The sequence below is a fragment of the Procambarus clarkii genome, chromosome 7, assembly GCF_040958095.1.
Source record: "Procambarus clarkii isolate CNS0578487 chromosome 7, FALCON_Pclarkii_2.0, whole genome shotgun sequence".
Lineage (NCBI taxonomy): Eukaryota > Metazoa > Arthropoda > Malacostraca > Decapoda > Cambaridae > Procambarus > Procambarus clarkii.
Window position 1 is genome coordinate 36,234,731 of NC_091156.1, and position 25,028 is coordinate 36,259,758.

The following is a 25,028-nucleotide window of genomic DNA, read 5'->3' on the forward strand; positions in this document are numbered from 1 at the left end:
AGTGTTCAGTGAGGATCCACAAGGTCTTCTCTGAGTACTCTTTATTTTCTTCTCCGAGGCTATGGGTCCCTACACTTGCACCAGAGGTGGTACCACTTCAAGGTATAAAAAAAAAAAAAATATATATATATATATATATATATATATATATATATATATATATATATATATATATATATATATATATATATATATATATATATATATATATATATATTGTGACGGTAACGCGTTGGTGTTCGGCTGTTCAAAGCTAGGGGTATGGCCTCGTCACATAGTATTAAAAAAAATAGAAAATCTGGAACTTCGTCTGTGGTAAGGTAAGGAGAAGACACACAAAACACAAGTAAATTTTAACAATGAAATTTTAATTACGTTAAAGAAATAAAACATGAATAAAATGGACAAACAAATTCGTATAATAAAATCAATCAATCAAAATAATAAGAATAATTAAATGACACAATGAAAAGTTACGTTAAGACAAAATAACAAGAAGTACAATATACAAGTATATGAAAGGTGCTGGAATATTGGCTTTAAGCTATCACCTCTCTCAGTATACGTACGCTAAAGCTTACGTCTAGCAGGGAGAAGTGTTAACTGTAAAAGCACGGAACATTCTGAGGACTGAGGCCGTGGCGGCCCCAGACATCAAGTAGTATGGGGGGGTGAGTGCAGTTGCAGCCAGACCGGCGACCAATCAGCGGAGCCGGCAGCAAGACGGGTAGTTTGGCGGTTTGAGTCTGAGCAGGTGTCCCTGGCTGCATACGTTTTGCACTCTGGCAAACCTTGCTGGTGTTGTTGTCGTTGTTGGACATTTCTTCCATAGTAGTTATATATATTTGTTGCGACGTATTTGTGGAGGGAAGAGCAGGCTCAATCTCTTGAAGGAGATTATCGTCACAATATATATATATATATATATATATATATATATATATATATATATATATATATATATATATATATATATATATATATATATATATATATATATATATATATATATATATGTATATATATATATAAATATATATATATATATATATATATATATATATATATATATATATATATATATATATATATATATATGTCGTACCTAGTAGCCAGAACGCACTTCTCAGCCTACTATGCAAGGCCCGATTTGCCTAATAAGCCAAGTTTTCATGAATTAATTGTTTTTCGACTACCTAACCTACCTAACCTAACCTAACCTAACTTTTTCGGCCACCTAACCTAACCTAACCTATTAACATAGGTTAGGTTAGGTTAGGTAGGGTTGGTTAGGTTCGGTCATATATCTACATTAATTTTAACTCCAATAAAAAAAAATGACCTCAAACATAATGAAATGGGTAGCTTTATCATTTCATAAGAAAGAAATTAGAGAAAATATATTAATTCATGAAAACTTGGCTTATTAGGCAAATCGGGCCTTGCATAGTAGGCTGAGAAGTGCGTTCTGGCTACTAGGTACGACATATATATATATATATATATATATATATATATATATATATATATATATATATATATATATATATATATATATATATATATATATATATATATATATATATATATATATATATATATTTCTTAAAAGATAAGCAGATCATCCATGTCTAGATTTTTTAATTCGGATACAGATTATACAGGCAATTTTTAAGTTCGCTAGCTTGAAGACCTTTTATTTACATAACATAACTTACACAGTTACATACTACACAGTTTTTTTATTAATTCAAGATATAGATTATACAGGTGATTTAAAGTCAGTTAGCCTTACTACAGTTTATTAACAGAACTTACACTTCAGCCTCACCACCGACCAATCTACATGGACAAAAACGTAATTTATGATTAACAGAGCTTAGTCTACACAGGGTAATATACATAGAATGACGATGGGGAGATCTTGAACTACACAGATATTTAATATCGTCAACATTACTAGCAGTTTTACCTCCGATTAGCGCACATAGGCATAGAAAGTAAACGGCCCTATTATACACAGAACTTTGACTTCTCAGTAAATTTGAGTGTGCGGGAGCATAGTTTTTCTGCTCAAGATCCGTTCTGCATATTGTGGAGGGTTAGACATTACACCTCTATTATTCATTTCTCTCAGAATGGTTCACTTCTTTTCCTGTAGTACTGCAACATATGACATATTCTTCTCGATAGATTTCTGTAAACACATTCTGCATATAAACTTTCCGATTGTGTGCTTCCCAATTTTCACTAAAGTTAAAATCTATCCCGGTGTAATTTATTTTCAATCTTAGCCATCGCTTTTATCCAGTCGATATATCTCTCAATTTCGCTGTATTTTACTTATATTCTCCCTAGACTCAGGTGAACGGGAGTTGTTATTTCTGATTCCATATGGAAGTTATCATATAACATTTCTACAGAGTGTATTTTATTAGCTCTTTCATAACAATATGCGTCCATATCCACTCCCTCATACTGCATTTCAATCGAAGCCAAAGCCTTTATACAAGCAATAAAGTCCGGGATGTCGTCATAATCTACTACACAATATCCAACTGTGATAGACACCACAATTTCCTTAACAGGAAGGGGCAGGCACGTTCGCGAACACCCCACATTTCTCCCTCCACATCTTCTCCACGCTCAACTGAGGAAAAAGAGGATCTACAAATTTCATTATCATCACCATCTCTCCCCATACTTATATCGATTATTATTATTATTATTATTATTATTATTATTATTATTTCACTAGCTCTATTCACCATTCATCTTTTCACGTGCGTTTCTCTACAAAGAGTGAGCTCTGCATCTCTCTTATCGATATCATCCTCCAGATTTGAGTTGCCACATCCTCTTTTTCTTTCTTTTATTATTACAAACCCCTTCCTGCTTTTTCTCGAAACATAAGCTAGATGAGCTAAAGCTGGGTAGTAAGTTTCACACCATTCTCTCTTTTCACGTATATTCCACCCGAGGCCGCACTCCATTCTCAGCCCATAGGGGATTACCACTCGTTTTGTCGATTTCTGGTGTACTGCCAATGTTAAAATTTGATTACCGCATAATTTAAAGCACCACCGTCTCTTTATAATTGTGTCATTCCTCAATCCTTTCATGTTAACACCTACTTCTTCACACTGTTCCACCATCACTCGAGTAGAAAAGCTGTGTTTAATGGGGGTCCGGCGCAGAACTGGGTTACAATTGCAGGAATGTGTGGAAATTTGTCAGCGGTTGGAGAGGGGGAGAAAATTATCCCACCAGGTTTATCAAACTCATTTTGGTTCACACCCTGTGTCGAAAACTGTGCAGTTCTAGTCAGTCGATTATGAGGCCTTCTGATACAAGTGTAGGGACCCATAGCCTCGGAGAAGAAAATAATGAGTATTCAGAGAAGACATTGTGGATACTCACTGAACACTTTGATATTTTCTTCCCCTACCACCCCTATTCTTTTAGATTGTGTGTGTATATATATATATATATATATATATATATATATATATATATATATATATATATATATATATATATATATATATATATATATATATATATAAATATATATATATATATATATATATATATATATATATAAATATATATATATATATATATATATATATATATATATATATATATATATATATATATATATATATATATATATATATATATATATATGACTGAAAACTCACACCCCAGAAGTGACTCGAACCCATACTCCCAGGAGCAACGCAACTGGTAACTACAGGACGCCTTAATCCGCTTGACCATCACGACCAGACATAAGGAAGTGATAGCTGAAGCTATTTGAACTACTTCCCCGCCGGCACTCGGATGGTAATCTTGGGCATAGCATTTTCTCAAATCACCTCATTCTTTGGGGCACACGTGAGGAACACAAATGTGAGTATGGGTTCGAGTCACTTCTTGGTTGAGTTTTCAGTCGCATATAGTCCTGGGGACCATTCAGGCTTGTTTTCATTTGTGTTCCTCACGTGTGCCCCAAAGAATGAGGTGATTTGATAAAATGCTATGCCCAAGATTACCATTGTCTGCTGTAACTCTTCCAATACCGTCCACAGGCCATACCCAATTCATATGGAAAAACAATTCGAAGTATTGGACAACCTTCAACATAATCATTTTTCTTCAGGATAATTTCAATTGCCTTGCGTAGTGCGATTGTAAACCATCTTCTCCTTCACTCGGATGTATCCATTGTTCGTTCATTATAGTAGTCTCGATCCAAATCTAAAAATTTCAACCTCTTGTTTTATCTTCTTCTTCCTGCACATCTTGGTAGGTTTCCCGTTAGTAAACTGTATTATCATTCCTATAAGGTAAGGAAGGGAAAGGTCATCACCGATGCGGTTGTTAAATTCTGGAGGTTCGCCATGTACAATATCACCAGCTCGTCCTCGCTCGCGTCTCACCATTCGGTTCGTGAAGGGTAGATTACACCGTTTAAGGCGAGCATAGGGGTATCTCGTCCATAAATCTTCCACCATAGGGCTGACCATCGCACTGCAGGCGTCCAGATCGTAAAGCACGTAAAGTACCATTAAGGAGGCCCTGCAGACGCCCTTACTTGATGTTCTCGCGATAGTAAAAAATGCAGCCATACTTCTGGAAGAACCTGCAGACCAAATCCTCCGGGAACCCGAAAGGTAGCCCGCTCACAACCACCCATTTACCTGACCCGCTGCAATCCGTCACACGGACAGATCCCGCACCTGTAGGCAACTGTAGAGTCTTCATGATACTTCCTCACAAACTCCTTGAAGACCACAGCACTTCAGAACTTCACAAAAGCATGGTGGTCTACAACCAGCTGTACATCCGTAACGTCCGTAATCGCCACATACAAGACGTCCAGCAATGCCACCTCAAGAAGAGTATGTCACGTTCTCAGCAAAATTCAGCTCAATGCTGAGTGCGCACCTCTCAGGCGTCGTATGCAACGCCATCCCCAAGGCCCTCGGGCCCACCAAACTGGAGTACAACAACCGACCACTGGCAGTGCTAGGGCGAGACTGAGGAGCAACAGCTCAAACAACCACCTCCGTTGGTGGCCGAACCAGCAATCAACCGCCACAACAAGGTGGTCGTCAAGTTTGCCACGGTTGTGTGCTTTGGAAACTGTTTGGAGAAATATGAAGGTAATGATCTGAAGTTAGATACGGGAATGCTTCTGTGAATATCCAATTTATGTTTGAACTACACCCATGTACCGGTGCGGGACGTTCTTTATGTATTGGTGAATGACACTTTGCAGCACATACTTGCACGTTATAGGCAAGAGGTGGAGGATCGTATGAATCATCATTCATATGAGCCGGTCAAGGTTCTTCACCATCATTTTGGGTCGATGAGTCAAAATTGTTCTCGAGAGGAATATCTCTTCCGTTATAGTGATTTGCAGGTTGCTACGAATTCTGTATTCTTGGCAACCGAAGAAGTGTTTTAATTGTGGGCAGGTTGGTCACATAGCAGCTGCTTGAGACGTGACGTTGGCGGATCGGGTGACTATTCCGGGAGGTCGACTTTCCGCCACTGAGAACTGTGAGTGCTTCTTGCAGGTTGAAAGAAGATGCGCCTGATGAGAAGACAGTACTGGATTAAACGGTGCAAGTGCATGAGGATGCGGCATAAGTAGGGGGTACTGCCGTGGGTGGCACGAGAGTGGAGACCTCTGCACTTCGATGTGCTGAGGGTGTTTGTGACGTGTCATCAGGGATTCAGATACTAACCTCAGAGGTGGTGGTGGCCGACATCCACGCGGAGGAGGAGGTGAGTGCCACCACACCATCTCGACACCCTAAGGTGAACAGAGATGGTCGCTGTGTTGAGTTGAAGCCTGTGTTGGGTTCGGGTTTCAACAGTATTGAGATGGTTGGAAATGAATTTGTAGTGGTCATGGTGGATGCACCAGCCCCGTGTGACGGGCCTCCTTTCCGGGATGTGCGTCGTGCGAAGGGCAATAGAGTTGCTCAACTACCGTTGAAGAGGAAATGTGATGGTCTTCGGAGCAGACGGTTTAGAACTGTCAGCTCACAAGTGATGCTCTGCAGGTGGACGATGCCTCGCCTGTGTGTGTGTCTGTGTCTGGTGCTATCATTGTGCGAGAGGATACAGTAGTGCCTGCTATTCCTGGGGGTGCTGAAGTGCGATTTTTCTGGAGGAGGTCAATGTTCAGCTTAGAAATAATGAGAGAGAGACTATAGTGAGATAGCTTCCTCTTATCTGCAGGGGCATGAAAAGGCGAGGCCATCGAAGATAATGACAAGTCTTCGGATGGATGACGGTGTGGTGTTTACAAATACAGATGGTGTATTAAGCTATGTGCGGGGAAGGTTGGAGGAACTCTATAGGAAGGTTGAGGGGGGGGGGACGCTGATCGACAGGGTGAGCTTCTTGCCAACTGTTCGAAGGTGTTGTTCTTGGAGGATAATTTCCCTCTGGGGGCAGAGATGGGGGATGTGGTTTGGCGAAGGGTAGGTCACCTAAGAGCAATGGCTTACCAGACGAGTTTTATGTGGGAGGTGATTGGCCGTGACTTTGTGCAGGTGGCGAAATATTGTTTCCTGAATGAGGTGATCTGTAGGTCGCAATCTTACGGTATTGTTCTGCTCCTTCCGAAATCGGTGTGTTTTCATGATTTGAGCAATTGGAGACCTATTTCCTTCATAAATCATGATTATATTACAATATTGAAACCTGTTAGCAAACCGTCTGAGGCTTGTTTTGAGTTGAATTTGTGGAGTGCCTGGTCATACGATTGTGGGCAGTAACAATATTGATAGGAACATAGTGTTGTGCGTAACTATGAATATTATTCAAACTTCGATGATAAATCAGGATCGGTCTTAGACCTTTGATCAAATTGATCTTTAGTTTGTTTACCAAGTTCAGTGTCGGGTACGTATGGCTGAGGATGTTATTTCCTAGGTGCGGATGCTGCATCGTGAGTGTAGGAAGAGCGTTTGTGTCACCAGGGTTACTGAGTGCTCCCTTTGCCATTAAGAGATCAGCTCGGCAGAGGTGCTCACCCTCCATGGTGCTGAATGTTGTTTCAGGAACCTCTGTATTTGGCAGTGAAGAGGAGTGCTTTGATAGTTCCTGCCGAATTCGATGCTTCTCCCGATTATTGGGTGGGCTGATGACCTTACGGTCTTTGGATCGGATGAGGCATATGTGGAGCCTGTTCAGGATGTGTTGGCGATGTTTGAAACAGGTGCCATGATCAACAGGGAGAAGACGTGTATGATGGGGCATGGTCATTGGGTTTCAAAGTCCACCTGGGATGGTGCTTGGGATCGAGTGTTTGAGTGTATTACGACACGTGGTGTGACATGGTGTCAATCCTATGAGTTGACGGTGAGGAGGAACTGGGAGGGTATGTTGCGCGGTGTTGGAGTAGCGACGTCCCTCATGTCGACAAGACGGTTGACCTAGTACCACAAGGAGGTTGTGGTGAATTGTAAGATGCTATCGAAAATTTGGTTTGTGGCTCACTGAGTAGAAGGGTGACAATTGAAATTGTTAAGGTGATTTTTAGATATATGTGGTGTGGCAGATTCCAGCCTATCAGGCGGTCGACGTTATGTCTGAGTACCAGGAGAGGAGGGGTGGACGTCCAGAATATGTTCTATAAGTCGTTGGGGATTTTGGGTGTAACATCTATGAGAGAGCTGTTGAATTTGGATGGTGTAAAAATCCTGTAAACAGCGTGTTATGATCTCAGGCTGCAGGAGAAACGAGTTTTTTTAGAGTTATTCTGCCAGGCCGGACCTAACTTAGAGGTTAAGGAGATATAGACCTGGATATTTATATAGCAAACACTGGATTGAATTTGACAAAAAGTTTGCAGGTATGGGCAGTGAATAAGAATATAAATAAATGACTGGTTATGAGATGTGGAAAATTTGCTGGGGGTGTGAGGCTCGCTTCTGAGGACTTTGACCTCACATGAGCACCAGAAATCATGAGGGGAAGTCGTGCTTCATTGAGCTCCTGTTTGAGAAGAACTTCCCAAGTTGATATACCTTCAAGAGGAAGGAAGTGTGCAGACGTTTTAGCTGTGGAATCAATCTGGAAACGTGTGGGCTCAAGTCCTGGACAGCAGGAAGAGTTGTGAAGCCGTCCTGAAACATTTTCGTGGGCAGCCGTGTGAGTGCCCTGGTCAAGCGTCAGCGAGTGAGCGCCTTCGCAGGAAACAATTTTGTGGTAAGCACATTTTAACCAGTTAACGGTGATTGTCTGCAGTTGATCGTGTGCCCAGCGGCCGTAGCAAGTGTTTATTGATATTTAGGCAAATTTTATTGAAGCAGAAAGTTTAAATAAGAGAGTAAAGATGGAGGAACGTCCTGGAGGGTGAGGCGATGCGTCCACCCTCTTCGCAGGCCCATGGCTAACTGAGGGCGGTGGGCTTACGGCGCCAATAGCTGCCTCGAGGGCCACCTGGGTGAGGCGGACCATGGATTCGTCCAAACGGGGAAGTCCCCTCACGGAGTTCGGGAAGCAGAGAGATGTCTGGTGAATGTCAGGGTTCACCCCCCTTCTAACCTGTGGTTGGGGTCGTCCCACAGGTCTTAGCCCCTCAGTACCGGGCGCCACTGCTCGCCCTTGGGCTCCCCCAGTCAACTAAGGGCTGGCCTTATACACCCCTAACGAGTGGGGAGGTTCAAGCTTCTTATAACTCACTTGAACCTGCCTGTCCTGACACTGGAACATTTTCTCTTACTTTAGCTGGTCTGTCCTGAGGTCGCCAGCTGGGTGTTTATACTCGTGTCCCAGCAACACGTCAGTGGTCTCATTAATTATCTTGGCTAAGGATGTAATGTCACGTGCAGTGCAAGGTGTCACGAATGGTCTCATAAATATATAATATATACAGCCCTAGAGAATGGAGGCTCACTTAAACTCCTCAGTTAGTTTAAAAGTTTACTGAAGAAAAACATATATACATATATAAATGGCATAAAGAAATGTCTATGTTGGAATCATCCGCTGGCGGCAGCCTTTCTCGATGACACGTCTCTGGCAACACGTTCAGCTGGCTGGGTCCACTCCTCCAGCGTGGGAATACACCTCGCGCCTCGTGATTTCCCACGCCTCTAGCAAGGCGATCCGCTGGACGTTTCAGAGTACGTTGGTGGCTCCTTGCACACCAACTACCCTTCCAGGATCACTAACATCACCACGTTGATGCTCACACACACCAACTCATGCCTAAATGAGATTTTGGCTCCTAGCCTAACGTCCTGTCACTTAGACAATAAAATGAGAAGAAATGTTCACAACATATAAAATACTCTAGCTCGCCTAGCTCATAAGAGGTAAGGGAGGGACAATTATCTACCTTATTTCACTCCAACTACGAAGTTGACTCGTCCTCTGTTGAGGGATGTTGAGGTTCCTGGTTCTGGCGTCTACTCTGCCGACGACTAGTTCTCACCACACACACAGGTTCCTCCGTCACCTTCGTGGTAACGCGTCCTCGCCGTGCTCACATCCAGCAGGTACTGCCTTCCTCCTCCTATTCTCTGGGGTACGGGGGATAGGTAGCTCCGTCGTCGTCCTCACTCTCACTGGCACTGTCGACACCTCGCAGTCCAGCACAGCTTCCCCTCGCTTTAACTGCCAGTAGATTTGGGCCCGGCCCTAACTTCTCGCTTGATGTGTAAGACGTGGTTCTATAGTGGGCGTCCCAGACGTCACCAGCCCAACGTTACCTCTACTGCAGACTCTTGATACGGCTCTTGGCTCTTAAATCCGGCCCGTCCTTGCCTCTGGGCACTCCACGAAAGTTGGATGGCTTCTCAGACTGTCTGCAGAATCGAAGCGGAGCTTAAATCTACTGGTAAAGGCTCTCTATGTCCGGAATTCGCTCGAGCGCGTCTCCCTTCTATGACGGCTCGTGACATACTGTCTTCCCGCCCAGGCGCCAGCTGCCTCGGGTCCTCCACCTCATGACGTCACACCGGCTGAGGGCTCTCGTCATTGGTCACTTCTGGCAGGTGACCTCACCTAGCCAATCAGGTGCCGGGAAGCGTCAGGACGTCTTGGCGGGATACAGGATGGCTCGTCACCGTCCTGTGCTTCAAAAGGCGTAAGCCCCTTGCATTATCAAACTTAGCTGGCCACTTTACAGCCAGCTTGATCATGCTCCACACTTTCCCACACATGAAAATGTTCCCTGAACATCAGAAAACACTTAGGCTACGGATATATGACTCTTCTAAGCTGGGAAGGAAGAAATATAGGGGTGGGACACCGTCACAGTGAAACATTTATTGTGTGTAGTTCATTTCAGTTATATGTTTGTAGAGAAACATTTTTATTGTCGTATCAATGGGTTGAAAGGTTTGTCTGAAAGGAGTACTTTGAGGCCAGAGAGGAAGTTAATGAGTGGAACTTTAAGGCCGTATGAGTGGATGTTGTACTCTATGGAAGAGCAATTAAGCCCCATAGTGAGGAATTGGATCTCAAAATGTGTGAATGGGAGCAGTGAAGTGAAGTTTCACATGCTTTTGTGGAATCAGTGGTGGAGTACAACGAGTCCAAGGAAAAGTTCATGGTGCAGCAGCCTGAAAGAGCTGTAGAGGATCCTAATAGATAAACCTGGAAGAACTTGATGATGTCAGGGTAGTGGACTTCCAGATGTGGGACGGAAGTTCTTATTGACTGCTTGAAGGGAGTCGGTAGAGTGCTTGATTGTCATTAGCGTGCAAGACACAGTGAAAGGTGGGTGATTGGTTATCATTTTTGTACCAGGGAATACTTATACTGAAGTTTATAGAGTTACAACTATAGGCTGGATTACCTGCAGAGTTGTATATTCTAGGGCTGATAGTGCCATATTTGTTTTACAAGGTTGAACTACTTGGTGAGGTTGGTAGCATAAGTGGCAAGCCAGGAGTTGGGCTACCATTTGGTATAAGCAACTGATAGAGTCCTCATGGCATTGGTTTGCAACCAGGTTATAATATCATAAGGTGTTGAAGTTTATATACATATATATTGTATGTGAGTACTCTATATATGTTCCGTGTTGTTATTAAATGTTTGTAATGAACAGGTGTTTGCCCTTGTCATAGAGAGGCTTCCCTGGAAGTAGAAGAGGGAGAGTGAGAGAGAGAGAGAAAGCACCACAGCTCTGGCAGGGTGGTACAGAGTTATAATTCAAACGAAAGAGGGATTGAGGAGGTCATATAAAAAATAAGGAGAGAGTGGGGAGTCACAGCGGCTCGAGTTGGGTGTGTACACGTGACAACCAGGCCAGTGTGGGTGCCGTACCCCTCTAAAGGTGTGACGCTGAGCCCCTTTTCGAGAGTAGGAAGCATACAGGGTGATCTCCTGATCTAAGTATAAGCACTCTATGGATTTTGGTTTGGTTTGTCCATAAAGGACGAGCAACTGAAAACGACAACATCGTAATATGTGTGCAGGTTATTTGCTGAAACTGCCTGCCTACAGGATGTTGCCTTTATGACCCATCCATATTACTCATGTGTGATACGGAACACGGAACAAGAGAGCACATAACAGCCCTAACAAGGGTAACATAGGGGAAACATGCATCCTAAACAAGCATGCAACCACACCCAAACAGAAAGCAATAACAAGAAGGCAAGGAAGGGGAAAACTGTCAACCCCAAACAAGCACACAACCACATTCATACTGAACTAAACACAGGGGAACACGGGACACAGGAAGTCATATACTAGACCTAAAAGAGCAACTTACCAGAACCAAACGGTAACCAGCACACCATACATACATAAACAACCGACACAAGCACGGAAAGGTGACACTCAAACCGTGCCCTGAGCCTATGAGGGCACAGCCCTGAATACACGGGTCAAACCTGATCACTGCCTATACAGGCGGCATATTGTCTATCTACATCGATAAATCACGCCGATAAACAGGATAAGGAGCAGGGAGACATGGAGAAGCCAAAGCCCCAAGAGAAGTGGCCACAGACTCCCTTTTCGTCACCAAACGCAAATCTGCACCAGGGTCAACGGCTTCCTACCTCTGTTCACTGGCACCGAGGGGCTCACAGGCAGGCACATGCAAAGCTTCCACCGCATCCTGCCCTTGCTCCTCCTCAATCACCACCACACCCACCCCATGCGCCATAGGTGCCAATGGAGCCACCCCCACCAAGGGACCCCCGACCTGGCTGTCCCCTTCCTACGATTCAGCCGAGTGATCAGCTCATCTGATCTCAATGGGTCCTGTAGGCGTCGAGGGGAACACACATCCTTGAATAGAGAGGCAGTTGGAGACGCCTCCCAAGACAAGAGGAAAATCCCCACTTCCAGAGAGCCCAGAGGCAGAGCAATTGTCCAAGAAACGCTCATCACTGCAGACGGGGACTTAACCTCGGGAGCCGGGCCCACCACCACTGCAAGCAGCGCATTGTGAACTTCCACTGTCACAGACGGCACCACACACAGCCCAGAAGTTGAAGCCTCAACCTCATATACCGGCTCGACGGCCGCCCCCTGGTGCACAGGGTGCACCACTTACTCTCCCGGAAAAAAATTACCAGAGCATCTGCTCTCACGTCGCAAGCCGCTATCAGATGACCAGGTAGACCACACAGATAACAGGTTTGGGATTGACTTCATCAGTGTACTGGTGCCAGCAAGCAGTCCCTTACAGTAATCAGCAGAAACTTTATTTCACCTCACGCTTAACACCTTCCAATACCGCCCAGATAGCTGTATTAAAATCCCATCCAACATTTCAAACTCAATTTCATGCACCACATGCACTGAACCTGTAGGCATACATATATACATTATCTGCTATCAGGGGGTGGAGAGAGTTGGGAGAGGTTTCTTTATACATACAATGAAACTTGGTTATTAGAACCAACCTACTAATAGCTTACCGTCAAACAGAGGTCCCAACCACTTCCTGACGGAACAAACAGCCGACCTCGGCAGCCACACTTCTACCAGCAATGGACACTGGAGTGCTTGCAATTATTTAGATCACCCTGGTAAGCGTCTGGGTCTGGCAGAGGGGTTCAGCGTCACCTCTATTTAGAAATACGGCTCACACTGCCTAGTTGTCATGAATACAAACCCACTCTTGAGCCGCCATGACTCCTCACACTCTCCTTACTGTGGGATGATCTCTCAATCCCCCTTATTTAATTATAGTCCACTATCACCCAAGTTAAAGCCGTGTCTTTGTCTCTCTCTCTAGCCAGGAAGCCTCACCAGGACAAGAGCAAAACCTAGCCAACAAACAAGTAGATCAGTTGATAGCAAACTCTTAGGCTGCTATCACCTTATAACACTGATATCGCCTTATGTCTCCAACCTATAATTGTATCAGGCTGCTACTTAAACTTCGGCATACAACCTTCTGCTCCCTTTCCTGCTTTAGGCTGCAATACATGGCACAATAAAAATATTCACATATTTCTTACTCTAAAAAAAAGCATCTATCTCTCATTGTGCCTTTCATGCCAAAACGCAAACAGGCTCTCCCTTAGACATCAAGGTCCATGTGATCCTCTGTTCCATTACTCGAGGTCCTTTACTACAATCATCGTCTAGGATCTCAAAATATTCTGTAAGGTACTCCTGCAGTTCCCCCAATCAGCTGCAATTAAGTCCTCCTTAAACGTCAGTGAAGTTCCCTCCAAACGCTTCACACAAGTGACGTGTAGCTCCCAACACTTCTTGAAGATTCATTATGTTACTGGAGTTCCACTCCTCAACTTGAAGTTCTGCACCACCTTGCAGTTCAGCTCCGACTATGAGTTTCAGCTCACACTTGGAGTTCAGCATACACTCCTCCTATGGTATGAAGTTCTCTCACTAACTTTTCCCAGACAAACCGTTGTGGTTCTTCAACACAAACGTTGCAGTTCCCTCACACAAACGATGCAGTTCTCCCACACAACATTGCAGTTCTCCCACACAAACCTGCAAATTCATCGTCATGCCACAATAAACGTTTTCCAAACAAAGCATAATTAAATGTATTCACAAAAAATAAAACTCTTTTATCCAACATATCTTTTAACACTAATCCGGCGTCGCGACGGTCCTCCCCCATTCCTGGGTGGGTCCACTTGGGAACATGTCCAGACACGTCGCTGGCTGCCTCCCTGGTTGACGCTGTGGCCTCCCCAACTCAGTCAGCACTTGACCTTGGGCGAGGGTGGTCATACCATTCCTCCCTCCAGCATGTTTTTCTCTCTTTACTCTCTTATTTTAGCTCAATAGAATATACGTACTATACACATAAACACTTGCCATGATCGCTGGGCATACGATCAATCACAGGCAATCACTGTACCATCTTAATGTACCATATTAGCTTACCGCAGAATTTGTATCTCGAGGGCACTTAGCAGAGGCGCTTCCGGATGTAGTCCTCTTAGACATCCATCAAAGTTTCTTCATGACAGCTTCACAGCTCTTCTGCTCCTTATTTGAGTACATTAAGTCGTCCAACAGGCTTCACACATCAACGCCCACTTGATTCCCTCCTTTTAAAGGAGCATACAATTAGGGTTTCTCATACTGTCAGGAGCTCAACAAATAGTAACTCTTTCTGACGACTTCTGTGACTCAAGTAAAGTCATGACATCTCGTGAGCCTCATATCATGACACCAAACTATCAAATCTCATTTCATGTCACTTATTTACATGCTCATCCTCTGCTCACATTTTAAAATTATTCACTGACATTTATTATATATTTGATATATACATCTTTCCTCTGACTTTTCAATCAGGTCCAGACGACCGAATAACTCTCACTGGTGTAGACTCATTCCACCCAGGCTTCATGGGTTCATCATACCACATAGAGGATAATGTATATTACATTACCTGGCAGCAGGAATGTGCAACGCTCACACCTATCAAGGAATTGCCGGAACACCTCCGGCCGAATAAATTACACTACAGCACGATGATCTTTGACTCAACTGTACACCACTAGGTCGGTCATCGGCAAACACAGCACATCAACCAGTGCAATGCCAATCACAGTATGGTCCACAGGCGTTGAAAACTCAAGGCCCGCTGAAGGAATTGGTTTAAGCGGAGGCAGAGATGACCCAATCATAAGTCCAAGGCGCTCCCAGCACAAGCAGGGTACCCCACAGGCCACATGAGCGGCCCCCAACCTCCAACTTCACGCTCGAGTCGTCAACTGGGAAGAAATACAAGCTACGTCCACACCCTCTGGCGGCTAGCAAATGAATTTCTGTCTCTCTCTCATAATTATTTGGTCAGCTATATATTTTATTATGCACTGAATATTGGGTGTAATTAGATCTTGATACTTTTTGTCTTATTAAGTATATCAACTATATTTGCAAAGGAATATATTTGAAACCACTTTTAACTTGGAAAAAAACGTTTTGAGTTGACGGTTATTTAGGAGCAACAACCATCGATGTAGCGTTTTGTGTGACGTCACTTCCTCTGCCTCAACAAGCAAATTCCAATATGTAAAATTATCATCCGTTTTATCGTCTAAATAAAAGTTAAATATATTCTTAAGCACAAAAGTATAGCCCTCTCCCTTGTTTACTAATCTACATATATTAATTTATATTCACTGCTCTGCTGTAATTTCCTTTTGATAACAGTGTGAATTATATAAACCGGTGTGTGGTGTTTTGATTAATGAGATTCGTTGTTACAAAGCACCTGTTAATTCATACTCTAACCTAATACAATGACAATAATATATGCGACGCTGCCATTTTGCACTTACCACAGACTTGAGGGGTAAAGGAATACATTTCCTCAGCTGTAACATGGCAAGTAACTTAATATAGAATAATTTATATATGACATGGCAAATAACTTAATTTTGAGTACTTTATTTGGAACACAGCAAGTAATTTAATATAAAGTAACATACGATACACAACAAGCAACTTATTATGGAATAATTTAATGGGGCATTCCAGGTGCCCATATAGAAAAGGGATGGAAAAATCGAAAATAGATTTTATTTGTATATCTGTAAAAATAGTAGATTAATAACAAAAACTAAGATTAATATCAACACACTAATAAAAACTAAGAAAGTCTGACGAGTCCCCATTTCGGTGGTGTAGTGGTAACACACTCGCCCCTTGCTTCACAAGCACTTTGACCGGTTCACATCCTGGGTGGGGAGGATTGACATAAGAACATAAGAACAAAGGCAACTGCAGAAGGCCTGTTGGCCCATACGAGGCAGCTCCTATTTATAACCACCCAATCCCACTCATATACATGTCCAACCCATGCTTGAAACAATCGAGGGACCCCACCTCCACAATGTTACGCGGAAATTGGTTCCACAAATCAACAACCCTGTTACTGAACCAGTATTTACCCAAGTCTTTCCTAAATCTAAACTTATCCAATTTATACCCATTGTTTCGTGTTATGTCTTGTGTTGATACTTTTAATACCCTATTAATATCCCCTTTGTTATGTCCATTCACCCACTTGTAAACCTCTATCATGTCACCCCTAACTCTTCGCCTTTCCAGTGAATGCAACTTAAGCTTTGTTAATCTTTCTTCATATGAAAGATTTCTAATTTGGGGAATTAACTTAGTCATCCTACGCTGGACACGTTCAAGTGAATTTATATCCATTCTATAATATGGCGACCAAAACTGAACTGCATAATCTAAATGGGGCCTAACTAGAGCAAGATATAGCTTGAGAACCACACCAGGTGTCTTGTTACTAACGCTGCGATTAATAAATCCAAGTGTCCGATTTGCCTTATTACGAACATTTATGCATTGATCCTTTTGTTTTAAATTCTTACTAATCATAACTCCCAGATCCCTTTCGCAATTCGACTTCGCAATCTCAACACCATCTAGCTCGTATCTTGTAACCCTATCATCATTACCTAACCTCAGAACTTTACATTTATCAGCATTAAACTACATCTGCCAATCCTTCGACCATTTCAAAACCCTATCTAGATCAACTTGAAGTGATAGTGAGTCCTCCGAATTAATTTCCCTACCGATTTTCGTATCATCGGCAAATTTGCAAATGTTGTTACTCAATCCTGAATCTAAATCATTTATATATATTATAAACAACAGAGGTCCCAGGACAGAGCCTTGAGGCACCCCACTTACAACATTTTCCCACTCTGACTTGACTCCATTTATACTAACTCTCTGTTTCCTTTGGTATAGCCATGCCCTAATCCAGCTTAATATAGCACCCCCAATACCATGAGACTCTAACTTTTTAATCAGTCTTTCATGTGGCACTGTATCAAAAGCTTTGCTAAAGTCAAGGTACACAACATCGCAATCCTTAACACTATCAACTGCCTCAACAATGCTAGAATAAAAAGATAACAAATTTGTTAAACATGAACGGCCATTTATAAAACCATGTTGCGACTCAATTATTAATTTATGTTTTTCAAGATGAAGACAAATTTTATTTGCTATTATAGATTCGAATAACTTTCCCACAATAGACGTTAGGCTAATTGGTCGATAGTTAGACGCAAGTGATCTATCTCCTTTCTTAAAAACTGGTATCACATTAGCAACTTTCCAAAACTCTGGCACTCTGCCTGACTCTATTGATTTATTAAATATGGTTGACAGTGGGTCACAAAGCTCCTCTTTGCATTCTTTAAGCACCCTGGCAAACACTTCATCCGGCCCTGGGGATTTGTTTGGTTTGAGTTTTACTATTTGTTTAAGAACATCCTCCCTGGTAACTGTTAAACTCGTCAACCTGTCCTTGTCCCCACCCACATAGACTTGTTCGGCTGAAGGCATATTGTTAAGTTCCTCTTTAGTAAATACAGATACAAAATATTTATTAAAAATACTACTCATTTCTTCATCACTATCTGTTATTTGACCTGTCTCAGTTTTTAATGGACCTATCCTTTCCCTAGTCTTAGTACGGTATAACTGAAAAAACCCTTTAGGATTTGTCTTTGCTTGCCCTGCTTTGCGAACTTCATAGTTTCTTTTTGCTTTCCTTATCTCTTTTTTAACATTTCTAACCAGTTGTACGAATTCCTGTTCTAAAGTGACCTCCCCATTTTTAATCCTTTTGTACCAAGCTCTCTTTTTACCTATAAGGTTCTTCAAATTCTTTGTTATCCACTTTGGGTCATTGGTATTCGATCTATTCAATTTGTATGGTATACTACGTTCCTGTGCTTTGTTTAGAATATTCTTAAATAAGTTATATATTGAATCCACATCAAAATCCCCATTTACGTCACCTATCGCTGGGTTCCTGTCTCGCTCCAAGACCGGCCCCCACCCCATACCCAAGGCTTTCCAATCAATTTGACCCAAAAAATTTCTAAGGCTATTAAAATCAGCTTTTCGAAAATCTGGCACTTTAACAGAATTTTCTCCTACAGGTCTATTCCATTCCATGCTAAGTCTGCATTCTTTGCGATCACTGTTCCCTAGCTCACTCCCTATTTCGATGTCATTAATTTGTGTTTCCCTGTTAGTTAACACTAAATCTAAAATATTATTTTCCCGTGTTGGTTCCTTAATGTGTTGCGTAAGAAAGCAATCGTCAATTAATTCTAGAAAATCTTCTGCTTCACTATTCCCTGTTTTGTTCAACCAGTTTATTCCACTAAAATTAAAGTCACCCATGACGTAAATACTGTTAGATCTAGATGCCTTAGATATTTCATCCCATAGATGCTTTGCTTCCATTCTGTCTAAATTTGGTGGCCTATATATAACTCCTATTATAATATTATTTGCTTTTTCGTATAATTCTTTCGAAATAGTTTCTGTGTGTGGCTCAGTTTTGATTCCCTCTTTGAGACTACATTTCAAATTGTCCCTAACATATATGGCTACTCCCCCACCTCGTCTAATATATCTATCTGTGTGAAATAGTTTAAATCCATTTATTTGATATTCAGCTAATAGTTCTCTATTTTCTACATTCATCCACGTTTCGGTAAGTGCAATAATATCTATTTTTTCTGTGCAGACAAGAGCATTTATTTCGTTAATTTTATTTCTTAGACTTCTACTGTTAGTGTAATATACCCTAAGTGAATTGTTATTTTGAGGCCCTTCTCTTTCCCTGATCATTTTGCCAATTCCTTTCTCCCACAAACACGTACTTTTATTATCTCCTTCCTCCAAATCAATTCCCATACCTCTATCAGCTAACAGTTTAAACCCAAACAAACACCTCTAACCACTTCTTCCAACGAGTTCGCAACAGCAACAACCCCAGCTCTCGATAGATGCACCCCATCACGAGCATACATTCCATTTCTTCCCTAGAAGTGTTCCCAGTTGTCTATGAAAGATATTGCATTTGATTTGCAATATCTTTCCAGCCGGCAATTGACACCAAGTGCCCTTGATATCCATTCATTTCCTACTCCCTTTCTTGGAAGAATGCCACATATGATCGGGATTCCTCCCTTGCTCCTAACTAATTCAATGGCTGTCCTGAATCTCTGTATTAGTTCCTCACTCCTAACTCGTCCAACATCATTACCCCCTGCACTAATACAAATAATGGGTTTGTTTCCATTTCCTGTCATAATATCATTCATGTTTCCAACAATATCACCAATTCCAGCTCCCGGATAGCAAACCCTTAATCTGTTCCCCCTATCTCTGGCACAAAACGTTCTGTCTAAATACCTCACCTGGGAATCTCCCACAACCAAAATTCGCTTCGATTCTCCCTTTACCTTTCGAGCAGTTTGAGGGACCTGCGCTTCAATGCTCCTCGTTACTTTGTTTTTGCCACCTCGTTGAACAACAGGTTCAACACAGCACTCGTCCTCTAATACGTCAAGTGCGTTAAAAGTCCTTAGGTGTAGGCTATTAGTTGTCGGTTTTGCCAAGGTCTTCTTAAGACCCCTGTCTTTCACAACTTGCCAAGACGAGGACTTCTTAAGACTGGTCTCGTCAGTCCTTCTTAATGAGGTCCCGTCAACAATGGCCTCCTCCTTCGTTTCCTCCCGAAGTCTTAGCCGTCGTACCTCCTCCCGCAGGGAATCCATCTCTGCTCTCAGAGCTCCAACCAAACTCACCAAATCTTTTACTAATCCTTCCATTATTGCAATAATAATGTTATTAGAATCGGAGCTCCAGCTAATACAACCTCTCACTGTGACTGCACCTGACTGACTAGGCGCCAATCCTTAACTGTACGTCTCTGTTCACCAAGCAGTGAATGGGTACATTGTTGTTAAACAATTTGGCGGATCATATTCAAGGACAAATTAAGATTAAGGACCTATCCGAAACATTATGCGTGCTAGTGGTTTTATAAGATTGTAAAAATTCTTGTATGATTTTACATGTACTTTTCATAATAAAAAAAGTGCACTGAGGCAACTCAATTGAAAGTTACGCACACCACGTTCTGTAAGTTTTTTTTTTTTTAGCTTTTAATTATTTTAAAATGTGGTCACTGGCACCTACCCAATAACCTGCAGATGTCTACACATGTAATACGGTGTCAGTCGCCTCTATGGCATCGTGGAAGAGTAAGTGGTAGGGTTCCTGGGGTCATTTTATTTTTCGTCAAAATATATTAGAAATTTTATTGATTATTCCACATGAATATGTTAAAATACAATTATTGAAACAGGAAACACATATAAAATGCAATATTTTAGTAAATACATATAATAGAACTATAATTCTCTCTTCATGATGCGAGCGGCCAGTGATGTTGCATGTCAGGAAAAATTCCACGACCTGAATAAATTTTCCCATGGCCTAATATGGTCACATTGTAGCTATACATGAATTGTACCTATAGTATGTATAGACAGTATACACAGTGTATTGATATACATTATTGTGCATACACATGCATACATGTATTTGCAACATAAAGGATATAAACTAAATGCATTAACCCAAGAAATAAACTGTAGACATTTAAATATCTACCTGTGTATGTACTAAATGCATAAATGTAATGTATTTATGATAGTTTTTGTTTGAAAAGCGATATGGTTGAAACTTTACCATATATGCTCCCTAATTCATCATCAGTTTTGTACATCAGGTTCAGTAGATGTACCAAGTGCAGACGTACCAAGCTTGATGAAAATCAGTCATTATTTACCCATTTTATAGGCATTCCCTTACAGTAACCCTATGAAACTTTATTCCACCTCACACTTAACACCTTCCAATTGGTTTCCTGCGCTAAGTTACAATTTCACTTACTCGAAAAGGAACTTTTGCAACTTCAAAATGTAAAATCGACTATTATTTCAAACCAATTATTATGAATTTTACATAATATATGCTGTGTGCAATGTTTCGTCGATTGAATTTAGCATTTTTATATTCAAATCTAATTTATTGAGTTATAAATGTCTAGACTTGAACTTCTATTAAAAATTATGGATAGAATTAAAAAAAATCTCAAACACTAAAACCAATTTCCAAAAACAGTAAATTAAATTTAAAGATTATAGTCTCATCAGCTATTGACCTCAAGATTAAAACAAGTCAAAATTTGTTAACATATCTTATATATTTATATATTTAATTTCATTATTTTTTACGCTAAAACGTTATCAGGAATCTTAGAATTTTGTGTATTTACATACAGGAAAATTTGAAAAGTATCAACATTACTTCAGCTTCCCCTACTAGAGTAAAGTCTGTAATGTTCCCTTACATGTTACATAGCAAATACCTTTACATTGAGTAACTTATAAGTTACACAACAAGTAACATAACCCTAGAGTAACATGATAAACGGCAAGTAACTTATAATATAGTAATTTAAACGGTACACGACATGTAACTTAAAATATAGTAATTTAAACGGTACACGGCAATTAACTTAAAATATAGTAATTTAAATGGTACACGGCAAGTAACTTAAAATATAGTAATTTAAAGGGTAGTAGTAGTAGTAGTAGTAGGCATCCGTCAATCCCGTGGGTTATGGAGTTGTGCCCTGGGTGTATAGTTGTTGTAGTCTAATTGGATGCAGCGCCTGCTGTGGCTGTGAAGGCCAACCCGAGAATGACAGTCTCGACTTATCTGCGGCGCAGATAAACGCCGAAGCGGGTGCGTCTGACAGTGGTCGAGACCTCCTTTGAAATCTTTTATCCTCCGCCTGCCTCTTCAGTTCATCCTCGAATTGCTGGAGTCCCTTCTGCACTTTACATCTCCAGGCAGATCTGTCCTCAGCTGCTGCCTCCCAAGTGTTGATGTCGATGTTCATCTGCTTGAGGTCGCGTTTGCAGGCATCTTTGAAACGCAGCTGAGGTCTTCCGGTGGGTCTCCTTCCTGATGCCAGTTCTCCATACAAGAGGTCCTTCGGTATGTGGCCATCGACCATGCGTATGACATGTCCCAGCCATCGCATGCGTCTCTGTTTCAGGAGAATGAACATTGTAGGGACTCCTGTTCTCTCGAGTAGTGTTGTTGGTGACGTGGTCTTTCCACGTGATGTCAAGGATGCGTCTCAGGTTCCACATGTGAAAGGTATTAAGCCGTCTCTCCTGGCGAGAGCGCAGGGTCCAGGATTCCGAGCCGTAGAGAAGTGTACTCACCACACATGCCATGTAGACCTGTGCCTTGGTGTGCACTGTCAGTTTGGCATTTTCCCAAACGCACTTTGTGAGCCTGGCCAGTGTTGTTGCGGCCTTCCCGATACGCCTGTTGAGCTCAGCGTCCAGGGAAAGGGTGTCTGAGATTGTGGAGCCCAGGTACACAAACTCGTGAACTTCCTCCAGCACATAGTCTTCTATATTTATACAGGGTAGCTCATTGACATCTTGTCCCATCACCTGTGTCTTCTTCAGGCTGATTGTCAGGCCGAATGCAGAACAGGCTGCGGCAAAGCGGTTGAGTAGTTGCTGCAGGCCTTCTACTGTGCGTGTGGTATCGCTGCGTCGTCGGCAAAGAGGAACTCTCTGAGGATTCGCATCTGTACTTTTGCCTTTGCTCGGAGTCTGGATAGATTATAGAGCTTTCCATCAGATCTTGTACGGAGATAGATGCCTTCTGTGGTTGTTCCAAAGGCATACTTGACGAGGATCGCGAAGAAGATGCCGAACAGGGTTGGAGCAAGAACACACCCCTGTTTAACACCACTGTTAATGTTGAATGGTTCAGAAGTTGAGCCGTCGTACACGACTGCCCACTTCATGTCCTTGTGGAACGATTGTATTATGCTGAGTAGGATGGGTGGACAGCCAATTTTGGCCAAGATCTTGAAGAGTCCATCCCTACTCACGAGGTCGAAAGCCTTTGTAAGGTCAATGAAGGCAACGTACAAAGCTTTTCTCTGCTCTCTGCACTTTTCTTGAAGCTGTCTCAGGGAGTACACCATGTCAGTGGTCGACCTTTCTGCTCGGAAACCACACTGTGACTCGGGGTACACTCTTTCGGCAAGAATCTGAAGCCTGACCAAAACGACCCTAGCGAAGAGTTTGCCAACGACGCTGAGGAGGGATATGCCGCGATAGTTATTTACATCGCTTCTGTCACCTTTATTTTTGTAGAGAGTGATGATGTTTGCATCTCTCATGTCTTATGGCACCGAGCCCTCCCTCCAGCACTGGCATAGAAGTTCATAAAGCTCAGATTTAAGTGTTCCACGAGCGCACTTGAGAACTTCAGGTGGAATCCCGTCGTCTCCTGGGGCCTTCCCTGAGGAAAGTGTATCCACTGCTTTCTCAATTTCTTCCACAGTTGGTTCAAGATCAAGTTCTTCCACGATGGGCAGGCATTCAATTGCATCCAAAGCCTCTACGCTGACCAAGTTCTCTCTGGAGTAGAGTTCGAAGTAATGTTCCACCCAGCGACTCATCTGTTGATCACAGTCTTTAATGATCTCTCCAGTGGCTGACTTTAGAGGAGCCGTCCGGTTTTGTGTAGGGCCTGTTGCCTGTTTGATCCCTTCGTACATGCCTCTTATGTTGCGAACAGTGGCCGCAGTCTGGATGCTGGAACAGAGTCGAAGCCAGTAATCGTTAGCACAGCGCCTCGCAGTTTGTTGAACTCTACTGTGGGCAGTACGGAGGGCCTGTAGGTTCCTTTCTGAGGGCAGGTTCTTGTAGGATGAGAGAGCTCGTCTCTTTTCCTCTACGAGGGGTAACAGTTCCTCTGCACTGGCCTCGAACCAATCTGCTGACTTGTTCTGCCTCTTACCGAAGGTGGACATGGCAATGTTGAAAATAGTGCCCCTGAGATGTAACCACCTCTCACTTGCACTATCGCAGGGTGGTACAGGAAGGGCATTTACCAGCACCAGAGTTAATTCCTCCACCTTGTGAAGGTTACGGGTCTTGTTTACGTTAATGCGTGATCTTCCCTCCTTCTTTGCTCTGTGGATTTTCCGGGGCTGGAACTTTACTCTGCAAACGACGAGAGAGTGGTCGGTGTCCCAATCTGCACTCTGCAAACAGCTGCAAACTGCCTTAGGGACTCCGACTCCGGATTTTTCCTCAGGGTTGACTCCCGAAGTCTTTCCCATGAGTGGGTTTAGCCACAAGACAGCAGAGGTTTGAATTCGGGGTTTTCCTTTCCCTAGATGAGCTGCCTTTCCAGGCTAACGAGTCCCATCTGCCCGAAGCAACTGGTTTCAAGGCGCCAGAGACCCTTCATCGCCCCTTCTCTTGTTGGTAGAAGCAGTTCTGCCAGCCCTAGAGGCTAAGCCACACGTGCAGGCCAGGAGCTGGACTGGGTTGTCAGAGGCTATTTGATACGCACGCCATCAAGCCGAATCAATTTATTCAGTCAATCACGCCATCAATTTAAACGGTATACGGCAAGTAACTTAGGACAGAGTAACTGACAAGTCAAGTAACAGTACCTGAAGTTGTCAAGTGAGTCTTCAATAATTAGCAGCATGGAGTTGGTGATGAAGAGCAGCCTGTGGAGGACCTGCAGCTGCTGGAGGGGCAGGCCGGTGACGACCAGGAGCCTCGTCGACCACACCAGCAGGTGGTCGTTGAGGGACCACTGGGCGAAGGCCACCAGGAAGG